The sequence below is a fragment of the Rattus norvegicus genome, chromosome 2 (genome assembly GCF_021556685.1).
Source record: "Rattus norvegicus strain SHRSP/BbbUtx chromosome 2, alternate assembly SHRSP_T2T, whole genome shotgun sequence".
In the NCBI taxonomy this organism is placed as follows: Eukaryota; Metazoa; Chordata; class Mammalia; order Rodentia; family Muridae; genus Rattus; species Rattus norvegicus.
In genome coordinates this window covers 94,292,311-94,306,651 of record NC_141535.1, presented here as the reverse complement: position 1 = coordinate 94,306,651, position 14,341 = coordinate 94,292,311, and the positions used below count along the sequence as shown (strand labels likewise).

At 44.7% G+C, this 14,341-nt stretch overlaps 1 non-coding gene across 1 annotated transcript; it reads right to left on the bottom strand.

Annotated features, from left to right (window-relative positions):
* Window positions 1-8,641: 8,641 nt before the first annotated feature.
* Window positions 8,642-8,768, bottom strand: LOC120101326 (small nucleolar RNA SNORA17). Its single transcript, XR_015679466.1, has one exon. It is a non-coding gene; the product is annotated as a small nucleolar RNA SNORA17 (small nucleolar RNA).
* Window positions 8,769-14,341: the final 5,573 nt, after the last annotated feature.

Here is a 14,341-nt window from a genome sequence, read left to right as displayed (position 1 = left end):
TTCAGTCCTCCTTAGAAGGGGGAACAAAATACTCAAAGGAGGTAGAGGGATTCTGGAGGAAGAGAGGAGGGGAGTGGAAAAGGTGGGCAGGATCAGCTATGGGAGGAGACAGAGATGATATACAGAGGGTCAGGAATTTGAACAGAGGTGTGTAGCAATGGGGCATGGGATGCTAGGGGTAGCCACCAGCAAGTCCCAGATGCCAGGAAAGCAAGAGGCTCCCAGGACCCAAAAGGAATGAGATTAGCTGAAATGCCCAACAAAGGGGAGATAGAACCTGTAGAGACCATATTCAGAGGATGGGCAAGACCCCTCCCATTGGAGGATGGGGCCACCCACTCATCCCCAAATTTTTACCCAGAATACCTCCTGTCTAAAGGAAATATAGGGACAAATATGGAGCCAAGTCTGAAGGAGAGACCATCCAGAGACTGCCCCACCTGGGGATCCATCCAATATACAGACACCAAATCCAGTCACTATCACTGATGTCAAGAAGTGCATGCTGACAGAAGCCTAATATAGCTGTCTAGTGACAGACTCTGCCAGAACCTGACAAATACAGAGGTGGATGCTCACAGCCAACCATTGGACTGAAGCAGGGACCCCAATGGAGGAGTTACAGAAAAGACTGAAGGAGGTGAAGGGGTTTGCAACCCCATAGGAAGAACAATAATATCAACCACCAAAGAGTACACATAGGGTTCTAGCCGCTTATGTAACAGAGGATGGCCTTGTTGGGCATCGATGGGACTCTTAGTCCTGTGCAGGCTAGATGCCCCAGTGTAGGGAAATGCCAGGGCGGTGAGGCGGGAATGGGTGGGTGAGAGGGGAACACCCTCGTAGAGGCAGGGTTAGGGGGTAGGGGATTCCAAAAGGAAAACTGGGAAAGAGATAACATTTGAAATGTAAATACATAAAATATCCAATTAAAAACAAAAAGAGTTACTCACCATGGGACATGCCTATAATTCCAGCCCTGAGACAGGAGGAATGAAAGTTTGAGGAAAACTCAGACTCCATTAATCCTGTCTTGAAAGCCAAAAACGAACCAAAGAAATTCCGAGGTGAAAGCAGCAGATGAAGTATTTGAAACCTCTAGGGTTTGGTTGACTAAGATTTGCTGAAAAGTCCTACTAAATGCTAGGCCTGGTGCAAAGAGGCCTAAAAGCCAGTCTCCATCCACCTCCTCAGGACTTCCCGACACTGGGCAAGTTTAACCTCTACATCTCCACTACCTGTGACACAAGGGCATTGATAATAGTCACCATCCAAAGCCAGTTACATAAAGAGCATTGATTCCATAATGTGTGGCCATTGACCAACACTAAATAGACAGCACCCATTGGTATTAGATGCTGTTGGCGAATGTAGCTGTAGGTGACCACAGCACGTTCTTCTGATATCTCACATCTGCTGAGATTATGTGGCATAATCTAGTAATGGGATATATCAACAAAGCATCTCTAGAAAGTAGAAGATCTCCAGCATCATGGTAGATAATTGGTGCCACCTATTTAAAGCACCGGTTGAGCAAAGGGGCCTTCTGCTATTCATTTTTAGTGAAAGTGCTGTTTCTGAGTCTCTTATTAAGAGACACCCCCCTGAGCACACACTGCTATAAATAGGTATATGAATTAGCTTCTGCTTCTGCTTCTGCGCAGAGTTCAGCTTCTGCTCCTTTTGGAGCTCGCATCAAGTCAGAATTGAAGCAGAATGGCCCCAAACTGTCACAAAAGAGTCTTGACTCAGCAGCCATTTTCCTCTACCCACTGTATGCAGTGCTCCCCCGAAACCCTGTTCAGAATATCGCGGAGCCTTGTGCCGTGCCACGCCACAAACAAGTGCACTTCCACGCTCGAGTCTCCTAGTGGAGAGCCAGTGTGAGGTGCCCTGCTGTTTGCTGGGTAGGCATGTTTAATTGTAAACCACACAAGACACGGAGGCACAGTGGGTCAGGAAGGGCGATCCTGCCTGGGTCTGAGTCACAGTGAGCTAGTCCTTAGCCACGCCCTCTCCTCACTCCCATGAGCCTCCGTTTCTTCATCAGTAGGAATGACGCTTCCCAGCATCTTTTTTTTTTCTTTTTTTCTTTTTTTTTCGGAGCTGGGGACCGAACCCAGGGCCTTGCGCTTGCTAGGCAAGCGCTCTACCACTAAGCTAAATCCCCAGCCCCCGCAGCATCTTTTGGGGTGCTGACAGTGCCTGTAATCCCAACACTTTGGAGATCATGACAGAAGGATCAGTGCAAGGCCATCCTCGGCTACATAATGAGATGAGAGCTAACCTGGAATACATTAGACACTATTTTAGAAACAATGAAAAGAGAGAGGAAGTGTCCAGGGAGAGAATGAACCCAGAAAGATTCATCCTATAAGCTCTGTAACTCTAGAGAACCCCAACTAATGCAACAGATTATTATAAGTATGTGAGGGTTAGTTGGGTTTTTGATTTTTGTTTTTGTCACTTGATATAAGCTAGGGTCATCTGGGAAAGGAAAACCTAAATTAAGAAATTACCTCCATCAGATTGGCCTGTAAGCAAGTCTGCAGGGCATTTTCTTGACTGATGGTTAATATGAGAGGGCCCAGAGCTCCACTCTGGGCAGTGTCACCCCTACGCAGGTGGTCCAGGCTGGTATACGAAAGTAACCTGAGTAAGTCATGAGGAACAACCAAAGACCAGTGTTTCTCCGTGATCTCTGCTTCAGTTCAGATACAAGAGTCCCAGCCAGCTGGGTTCCTGCTTGGCTTCACCTGATGTTGGTCTGCAAAGTGTTAGATGAAAATAAACCTTTCCTTTTCTCAATTTGCTTTTGCTCGTGGTGTTTTATCACAGCAATAAAGAGCAAAGTAAGACAAATCAAAATTTGAAAGGTCAAATACAGGAGGCTCCAGGTGATCCCCAGACAGGAATTCACAGGCTTCGTGGCTGTGAAATTAGCCAGCTTCTAGCCCACTGCCCATTGGCTAGAATTGGTACTTCCTGGAGCTTTGATTTTAGAGTCAAAAGAATTTCTTTTTTTTATCCAAAAGCACGGGGCAGAGATGAAGGCGAAAAGAGAATTGCAGGCACAGATATTCTTAGTAGACCAAGGTTAAGACCAGAGTCTAAAGGAGCTGGTAGATCATTTTGGAGAGAAAAGAAAGCATTGTCTGCTGTGTAAAACTGGTCTGCACCGCCAACCCACACCTTGGCCACACATGTGCATATACTCCCTACCACATGGCATCCTGGGAAATCTTGGTAGGATGGAAATCTTCACAAGGGCTTGACCTTATGGACAGAAGCAAGAGTCACCCTGAGAGGATGGATGAAGTGAACAAACAATGCTCAACTTGATCCACGGTTGACATGTCCTCCCCAGGTGAGGCTCAGAGCCTAGAACAGGGCAGAACCTAAGCCAATTGGAACGATTGAGTCACTAGTTTTTTTGGGGGGAGGGAGGAGTTTCTTCTTGTTATTCAGATTTATTTTTATTTTATGCATATCAGGATTTTATTACTATAAAGAGACACTATGACCAAGGCAACTCTTATAAAGGAAAACATTTAATTGGGTCTTGCTTACAGTTTCAGAGGCTCAGTCCATTATCATCATGGCAGGAAGCATGGTAGTGTGCAGGCAGACATAGAGCTGGAGAGGGAGCTGAGGTTCTCCGTCCTGATCCTTAGACAGCAGAAGTAGACTGGCACACCGGGTACAGCTTGAACTTAGGAAAGCTTCAGGCCTGCCTACACAGTGATGCACTTCCTCCAGCAAGGCCACACCTTCTCCAACAAGGCCACACCTCCTATAGCAAGGCCACACCTACTCCAGCAAGGCCACACCTCCTAATAACACCACTCCCTGTGGGCCAAGCATCCAAACACATGAATCTATGGGGGCCAAACCTATTCAAAACACCACAATCACATGAGTGTTTTGCCTGCATGTGTGTCTGTACACTATATGCATGCTTGATCCCCTGAAACTGGAATTGCACACAGTTGTGTGCAGCCATGTGGATCCTGGGAAATGAACCTGGGTTCTCAATAAGACAAGTGCTGATAACCACTGAGCTGGGTCTCCATTGCAATATGAGTGTAGATGGGGCCTTGTCTGTATTCAATATCTAGTGGGACTCTGCAACCTTGGGCTACTGCAGGGAAATAAAAGCAGCAAGCATTTGGATTACTGTCCTGTAATGGATCCACAGCCTGAAGGCACGGTGAAGGAGAAGGGGCCTCTGCTGGCTGGCTTTTATGTCAACTTGACACAAGCTAGAGTCATCTGAGAGGAGGGAACCTCAACTGAGAAAACGCCTTCAGAAGATTAGGCTGTCAGCAAGCCTATAGGATGTCTTCTTAACTAGTGATTGACAGGGTAGGGCCCAGCTCCTTGTGGGTGGTGCCATCTCTGAACTGAACAAGCCAGGGGGGGGACAAGACAGTAAGAAGCGCCCTCCGTGGCCCCGTGTCAGCTCTGCATCCAGGCTCCTGCTGTTTTACTTCCTGTCCTGACTGCCAAAGGTGATGAACTGTGATGTGGAAGTGTAAGGAAAATAACCCCTTTCCTCTCCTATTTGCTTTTAGCCATGGTGTTTCATCACAGTGATAGTAACCTTAACTAAACAGGGCCCTCGGGAGATAATTAAGTTTGGAGGAAGATGGAGCCATCATGATGAAACTGGTGCGCTGGTAAGAAACGATACCAAGAGGCTAGACCTGGTCCCTCCTCCCCACTCCTATCCCCACATCCTACTTTACACTCCCTCTTCCTCCCCTTTCTTTATATAGCACAGCAGACAGTAGCCAGACGTCTTCAAGGCCATACAGTGGGGTTGGTTCCCTGGCACCCCATCATGCTGGGACCCTCCTCTCGCACTTCCTGTCTCCAGAGCTGAAAGGGGATTCTTATTGTCTACATGACTCCGTCTGTAGAACTGAGCTAGGATGGCTGGAGGTAATTCATGTTGCAAAAGTTTTTTTTTTCATCTGAGAAACACAACAGCGTTTTTACTAATAAATTCAATGTTAAAAGTTAGATATTAATTTTTCTCTTATTCTTCATATTCATATTAGAAATTTATATTTAGAAAATCGTTCTATTACTCTACAATTCCAGACTGTATCGCATAACACATTCAGCTTGTTCTCTCAAGATTTAGAACTTTTCACTAGTTATGAAATTCTATACATGCTTTATTCTTTATATTGCCTATGCGTATGCACTTTTTTTTCAATGGAAAAATGAAAGTCTATTGACACATTCATTAAAATGATACCTTTCATTTTAATGAGCATTAAAGAAAACTATAACAAAAATCTTCTGGAGAATGAACAACAGAATCTAAGATAAGGATTGGGGGATTGTCCATTTCAAAATTTCTGTTACATACTACTACGCCTTCATAAGTAAGCATTCCTGCTCACAAAGGCCCTTTGCCCAGCATTTGAAATGTGTTCCACTGAGGGGCAGAGAGATGGCTCAGTGGTTAAGGGTACATACTGCTCTTCAGCGTATTGGGCACGGCCACAACCTTCTCTCTCTCTCTCTCTCTCTTTTTTTTTTCTGGAGCTGAGGACCTAACCCAGGGCCTTGCGCTTGCTAGGCAAGTGCTCTACCACTGAGCTAAATCCCCAACCCCCACAACCTTCCCCTTATTCCAGCTCCAGTGATTCTGCTGCTTCTGGGCTCCCCAGACACCGCACCTGTACTTGTGTGCACATACCCACCCCCGCCCCATACATACAAAATTACTTTTTGAAAGCATCATTAAAATGCATTTTACTTTATATATAATTGAATGAGCTGAGCAAAAGACACACTGTTTTACACTTTAAAAAGCCCTATTTTCAGAGCAAGTACGGTTGGTTTTGTTTTGTTTTGTTTTCAATGACTTTTTCAAATCCTTTAGGGATTACAAGTTAATGAACTAGGACAAGTTCCTTTCTATATTAGTGACACAGATCTTGGTATTTCTCACATCTCTACTTAAGAGCAGCTCGAGTTTTCAGCCCACATGTTTTTCTTCTTTCTTTCTCCACTTGAGCTGTTTGTCAAGTGGCAGAGGGCTGGATGGCCAGTTTCTCCCGGCTGGATATCCCCCTTTATAGAACTGATCCTTTGGCTATTGTTGGTTCATGAGACCAAAAAGGGAAAAAAAAGGGCCCAGGATCCTCCCTCCCTCTAAGATTTCAACTCCCTCTACTTGCCGTCCTGAATCCCAGAATGCACTGTTACCAGGGCTGCTTTCTCCAGGTTTATAGTTATAGCTATCTTTGCAAGAAGAGTCTTCCCAACAGTGAGCCAGACATGTCTTGTGCAGGGTAGATCTCTATAACTTGAAGTAAAGGGGCTGATATTGGCACAAGACACCCCCAGACCTAATGCTCAGCCCAAAGAGTTATTTTCCCCCAGACAGACAAAGAGACAGAAGACAGGACATAGATGAAAGGAGGGGGAGGCAAAAATAAGAGGGGGAGGGATATTTGTCCTGGGGCAGAGGGACAAAGGACTGCCTCTGGATGGAGAGGAGGCTAGAGTGGCCCATAGACAAATGGCAGTTGATAAAGGTAAAACGGGAAGCCCCATGTTAGGATGAGGTGTTTGATTCTTGTTGGGTTTTTGATTGCTGGGCTCCAATACTTTAAGAGGTGGGCCTCAGTAGTTAGACTCGGGAGGCGGAAGAGGCCAAAACCATAATAGACCTCGGTGGTTGGCTTCAGGAAAGTCACTTGACGGTTTTAGCAAGGCTGAGGAAATGCGGAAGAGGAGCAAGGCCACCAGAGCCATGCTTGCTACGCTCAGGCAACCAGAGTCCGTTCATACTGGACCTTTCTTTTGCTTTCTACCATGCAGATCATCCTCCAAAGTGAACACATCGCAGGTTTGTTTCCCAGTGTGGGAGGTGAAGGGACTGTCTGCTGGTTTGAATAGGGATGACCTCCATAGGCTCCCTGGGCACTGCTTGAGAGGGATTAGGAGCTATGACCTACGACCTTGTAGGTGTGGCCTTGTTGGAGGAAGTCATTAAGGAGGGGACTTTGAGGTTTCAAAAGCCTGACAGGCCAGTGTCTCTCTCTCTTCCTGCTGCCTGCAGATTCAGATGTAGATCTCTCAACTACTTCTCCAGCACCATGTCTGCCCGTGTGCTGCCATGCTCCCCACCATGATGAAATGGACCAAACTTGAGAGAAACTGTAAGCCAGTTAAATGCTTGCTTTTATGAAAGTTGCTGTAGTGTCTCTTCAAAGCAATAGAACACTGACCAAGACAAACCTTCAAGAGGACTTTGGTCATTGGTGAACACCGCCATGCCCCCAGATCTGATCAAATCCAGGGCCTTGTGCGTGCTAGCTCAGAACTCTACCACTGAGCTACACCTTCAGGCGTTTGAAGGATAGAATTAATTTATTTTCTACCATGTGAGGAAAAGTATAAAAACAGAAAATTGAATTGGCTGACTGTGTCATAGATTTTTAAACACGTTATCATTTTTGTAAAACAATATATTTGGCTTGAGGATAGTTCACTTTGTCCCTTCATTTGTGTGCAATCATGCCAATACCTCAGTCCCTAGTCCCTGCACAGTCAGGTTGACAAACAGTTAATGTAACTTTTGGTGGTTTTGTTTCTGTTTTTGAGACAGGATTTCGCATGGTAGCCAAGCTAACTTGGAACTCAGTATATAGTCCGGCTAACCTTAAACTCTCTGCTTCAGCCTCCTGAGTGTGGATTTCAGACATGAGCCGCAATCCTCTCCTTCAAAGTTTCCTTTGGTGGTGGTTGTTGTTGCTGTTGCTGTTGCTGTCATTGTCGTTTGCTACCTTTATTGGTTCTTTGTGAGTTTCACATTCATGAATTCTACTTCCATACATCTTCCTCTCCCTTCCTACCTACCTCCACCCTTGCAACCCAACAGAGAAAAACAAAAATCTCCCTGTGGAAGCTGTAGTGTGTCACAGTGTGTCCCACAAGATACACTTTTGTCCACACGTCTGTGCTTGCAGATGTTCATTGCAGTGACTGTACAAGGCCTCTGACTTGTGCTGCTGTCAATACTGGACCCTCACTGGGCCTCCTGGGTACCCTGCTATTGCCCTATGTCACGGAGACCTCGGATACTGCAAAGCCACAGACTCAGACATGGCTGCCAGTGTCAGCACAGTCCAGGACCCACCATGGTCCCAGGTAGCATCACTGGATACTCACCTCAGGCTGTTCCTCACTACCCTCCAGTCTCCCGTTCTGCCTCTCTTCATTCTTCTGTTTCTCTTCCATTTCTCCACCACTCACTTGCTCCTCTTAGCAACTAGGGGTCACCTCAGGCATGCTATGCCCCACTTGTGCCTCATGGCTCTGGGCAGGGGTCATCTTGGACATGGTTTGCTCCCCCTCAGGCCTACATGGCCAGGCTGGTAGCCATTGCAGACTAGTTCCCTGTCCATGCCTCACAGCTCCCATTTGGTGGTCATCTTGGGCTCATTCCTCACCTGGCCTGCCCTACTGACTTAAAGGTTCATCCATCTCAGGCTCAATCCCACCTAACAGTCCCAGGAGGGGTTCTTCTAGTCTCTGGCTTGCTCCCCATCCTGGAAACCTGTCCGGTCTGCCTGACTCCGGACTAGTAGTCTTCTTAGACTCATATATTTCAGGGAATGTTTAGACAATCATTCAGATGTTCATAGGTCAGAGCACAGCATAGACATAACCTGTCCCCTCTATGCCACCTACTGACACACATGTGACACAGCAGACATACCTGCAATGCCTCTGTGGGAAGGTCCTTAAATTTTTTTATTTAAAATACCCACCTTTGGGAGTATGCGGAAGGATAGCTAACACTAGAAACCTTTGGGGGGAAAGTATGTGAAAACATGCTGTGGACGTTTTCAGAAACACATACATATATAAAAAAGAGTTTCAGTGGATTTAGCCTATAATGGGGGTGGGTGCTGACCTCCTAGACAGCAGAGGTAATCAAAGTACCAGGAATGAGACACTCTTTTGATATTATTGGTCAGAGGAGTCTCATAGAATGCCCAACAACCATTACAAGCTCCTGCCATTGCTCCCAGTTCTCCTCCAGAACTTGATGGTAAGACCCTATTGTTGAAGACACCACAGACTTAAGTCAGAGAACAGGAAATCAGGCTGGTGCACTTCTGGAAATGTCGCCCCTCTGGATAGCTTCCTTACTGTTGAAACTTTATATTTGTGCTTCTTGGGGAAGAAAATTAATCATTAGCTCTACCCAACTCTGAACTGGGTAATCTGCATAGCTCCTGGCCTGTCAGGATATATCCACTCAGGCAATAGTGGTACAAATAGTGCTAACCAAGCACTTTCTGCTTGGATTTAAGGCCTACATCACAAAACAGAACTCATGTCTGGAATTGTTAAATACATATCCTATAAGTATAATTTTCTGTGAATTTCATGATTTGTCTGTAAAACCTGTCTCTTGGAGGATTTTTGTACCCAGTTTCAAGAGTTTCTTTAATATTTAGTGGCTAGGGAAAACAACGTGTTTCCTATAAGCTGGTTAATTTAACTGGCTCATGTTAAAACATTTTTATACTCAGTTCATTACTATCTTTGTTTCCTCTAAGACTTGATTCGGAACATAAAGATTTGCTCTTTCCATACTACTGATTTCTGATTTGCAACATTTATTGAACTTTTGTTTTTCTCCTTGAAATCTAATTGGAAGAATTCATCTTAACTTGACCCATGTTCTCTGTGTTACTTAATTCATTGCTGTGACAAAATATCCAAGCCAAAGCAGTTGGTAGGAAAAGTGTTTATTTTGACTCACGGTTCCAGGGAACAGGCCAAATGGTGGGGAGGTGGAGGGGAAGCCAGTTGCCAGTCACGCTGTGTCCAGTCATGCTGTGTCCAGTCACGCTGTGTCCAGTCACGCTGTGCCCACTTCAGAAAGCAAAGCGATAAGTTCTTATGTTCATTCACTTTCCCTCTTTATTCAAGAAGCCCAAACCGTTGGATGGCACTGCTTATGTTTAGGGTGGCACCCCCCTCAGTTAACCTCCTCTAGGAAATCCCTTCTAGGCAAACCCAGAGATTTGTTTCTGAGGTGGTTATAAATCACATCAAATCGACAATACTGACCAACACATTTATATACAAGATTCTGCTTCCTAACAGGTAAGTGTTTTCTACAAATTATTATATAGTTTAAATAATCTGCCTTGTGGAGTTTGCCATTCTTAAGTAAACACACTAGAAACCGAGACCACATCACAGTCCATGCTCACTGGCATTCCTCTCTCCATGTCTCTCTGTCTCTATCTCTGTCTCTCTCTCTCTCTCTCTCTGTCTTTCTGTTTCTGTCTGTCTCTGTCTCTGTCTCCTCTGTGTGTGTGTGTGTATGTGTATGTGTATGTGTATGTGTATGTGTATGTGTGTGTGTATGTGTATGTGTATGTGTGTGTGTGCATATGTAGTCTCTGAGTCACAATTTTATTTCAGTGCAGCCAGAATTTCATGTTTAGATGGTGGAAAGAAAGAAGAATGGTTCAGATTCTGTTTTGATGCAACAGGTCAAGAGTAAGTTGATGCCTTTGATCATATTATCTTTATTTTGTCGAGTCAAAACAGGAAAAGGAGAGGATGTGGTCATCTGGGCCTGGTAGAGAAAGGACACAGGGTAAACAGGCAGGAGGAAGGATGGCCCGGTGAGACAGGAGTTATGCAGCCCTATGGGCAAGGAAGTGAACTAAGTAAAATTATCTGTTAGACCAGAAACTGACAGGGATTTCCAGTCTGCACTTGCTTGTAGTTGAGATGATTTAAAATGACTAACAGAAGAAAGTCCTAGTGTTGAGATCTGTGGGTGAGTGTTTCCAGGGATGGAAAGAACATGGGAAATGAATTGTGAGAGGGCATTGAGCAATACTCAGGCTGTCAGTGGATAGAAGTAACTGTCTCGAAAATCATTTCCATACTAGGCACCTGTAATCCTCACATTTGGTAGTCTGAGGCTGGTCTGGGCAACAATAGTAACTTCTAGGATAGCCTGGGCTACCATAAATAAACCAAGCAAAACAAATCACTTTCTGTTTTCTAGCCCTCAAACAGTGGCTACAAGCATCTAGCAAGTATCGCAGGAAGTTAAGGTGACTGGTGGGTCCAAGGAGCACATTCGCAATCCATTGTTTTAAGAAACAATGTGTCTTTGCTGGTAGAGAACCTGACTCCAACGGGAAAGTTCTGAAGGAAACAAAGTTGCTTAGACTCTGTCTGTCCAGAGATCCTGAGATACACAATATTCAACTGTGTAGCTTTGAGATCTGCCCTGTTCTCTGGAATGGTAGGAACCTGGTCTTTCCCAAGGAATTGGGGATGTGTGTTAAATTCCCAATGTAAGCCATTTGAATTTGAGTATAGTTCCAGTGGTGACGGTTGGAGTTTGATGTCTAAGAAAGTTGCTGCCTATCTTGAGAAACTGTGACTCTCAAAATAAATTTCCCATGGGAAGGGTTCCACAGACAATAAAGGAAACCATTGTCTTCCCGTGTCAAATGAAATGCTCAGATATTTGAGTGCCAGATAAATGAGCAAGTAAAAGATAAAAGCATAGACGAGGCCATCCTTCAAATCTACAAAAGCAAAATAGTTAAAAGTAGAGTGTGCATTACAATGGCAATAATGGAATTTAATAATATATATTAATTATATAGACAGAGAAACTGCTCCTCTGATGCCTGTAGTCCACAGTGGGTTTTTTGTTTTGTGGTTAATTGCTCCTTTGTCTCACTATGTAGCCCTAGCTGACCTCCAACTTGCTCTGTAGACCAGGCTGGTCTTGAACCCACAGAGATCCACCTGCCTCTGCTGGTATTAAAGGTATGTGCCACCCCAGCCAGCCTAGTCCACAGCTTCATAATGAATTATGGGGGTCCAAATAATGGATGGGAGGGGTACACACACACACACACACACACACACACACACACACACACACCACACACAGGTATCCCAATTTCAGAAGCTAGTGCTGTGCTGAAGGCAGCAAGAATCAGAATCATACAGATTCAGGAGTGTTATCTACAGGGACTCAAACTGGAATGGCTCCAGAATTCATCTTCCAAACACATTCCCGAAGGATGCCGCCACGCCTTGCTTAGGAATGTGCTTTAGGAACTGCTTAAGTTAGTGCTATGGCTTGCAACTGGACCCCATTCTAGAATCATCCAGGATCCTTTTTCTAAACAATAAAATTTGAGTTATTAGGCCATATAACAAAATAACTGAGAGCACAACCTCTGGAGACAGAACCCACACGTCAGTATTTAAGTCCTCTGACAACTACGGGAAGTCAAGTCGAATAGGGACAACCAGTGACCTCAGGCTCCAGAGCACATCAGATTGGTGGATACTTATTTCTAGTTGGTTGCCTCTGCCTGCCAGGTGCTAAGATTAAAGGCCTGTGCCACCACGACCAGCTGGTGGATAATTGTTAAAGAATTGAATATGATGCCTTCTGTCCTGGAGTTTCAGTCGACTTGCATTTCAGTCGAATACCCAGGTGATGCTATTGCACCTTAAACTACGCCTTGAGACTCAGTGAGTGAGACCACCTTCAACCCTTCTGCACTTAAAAATATTAGGGGCCTGGTAGAAAATACTGAAGTTGACGCCATCTCAGCATCCCCATCACACACACACACACACACACACACACACACACACACAAATCTCTAGGGATTTGGATTTCATTAATTTGCACTGGAGTCTGGCAAAAATGCACTGTAACGCTCTCCCGGTGATTATGATATGTAACGAAGGTAAAGTCGCTGTAAAACCAATGCTTCACCAAGCAAGCTCAGTGCCAGTGGGAGAAGGCTTCACGGAGCACAGAATCATTGCGAGAATGTATCAGGAATGGTGTTTGCCTCTTCAGAGTTAAAGGTGAGTTCTTTTAAAAGGAAGGCAACTTAATCATTATGCACAATATACCTGTTGGGGAACAAAACACATTCGAAACATGTAAATCCCAATCATCTTTTGGCCATGGAGGGTCCTCCCATCCCCTTCCCTGCCGTAAAGACAGCACATGGTCTGAATTCTCTTAACCTAGTAAGATAGTATTCTGTCCCTTGGGTGAGCCCCAGCAAGTCATGGCAACAGGATCATCATAGCTCCTCAGTGCAAATTTATACTCACAGCTAAGTAAAATTTAACCCTGAATAAACTGCCTAGCTTCAGGGAAAGTCAATGTGTGGACAACACAATGCAGGGCAGAGATTTACTGCCAACTGATGTGTAAAATGACACAGTGACATTTTTAATCACACAGCACAGGAACACCTTGCCTGCTACAGACTGGAGCTTGGAGGCAGAGTGGAAGAGTATCAAATGCAGTCAGCCCCTCATATGGGAACTTGTCCAACTCCACACATCAGCTAGGAATACATTTGTAAATAATTAACTTTCTACTTCAGCCCGCCACTCCCAAACAATGATGCTGTTGCTTTTAGCAGCGACTATAGTAAGCGGCCAATCATGATCCTTCTAGACGGTACAGTGCAGGTCACAGGTCTTATTCCCAGGAAAGTCTCGGAAATTCACACTGGAAAGAGTTTAGGGCTCATCCAATATTTTTTTAACTTTATAGTTGAGAAATCACTCATGTATTTGGTTGTAGAATGACTGTAGTCAAAGGATCAGTCAACAGCCAGTGTTGATGAGGATTTGGAGAAAAGAAAACAGAGACTAGCATGCATTGTGGTTGGGAACACTGAGCCATTGGGTGCTACCTGTGGCTTTCTTTAAAAGCCAGACATAAATTTACCTTCAAACCAGCAACTCCACTTGTGGTTATCTACCCATGAGAAGGCATATGTCAGAAAGCCCCAGTAAACGTCTTAGCATTTTTCCTAAAGGCCACATTGTGGGAACAATTCTAGTACCCATCAACAAAATGTGATTTAAATCCCTGTAGCATAATATTATTGTAGTAGAATATGTAGGAAAATATTATTGGAATGAAAAAAAAAGTGCTGATTTGCAGCAAAACCTAGATGTACCCTGAAGAACCTGGTAAGTGAAAGACACTAATCACAAAGATGACAGAGACGACATATAAAGTTCTGTGTTCACTCTGTGAGACCGCTAGAGATGGGAAGAGATAGCTGAAGGTCCCAGGGGTGGGTGTGTGTGTGTGTGTGTGTGTGTGTGTGTGTGTGTGTGCTACTGTATTGGAAATTTGTTCATATGTGGGTGCATGCATGCATGTGACAGTATTGAACTTAGGGTCTTGCCCATGCTGTGCTGTGTTACTGACCTAGGCCACCAACCAAGATTTTGTTTTTGAGGAAATGACAATATTCTACCA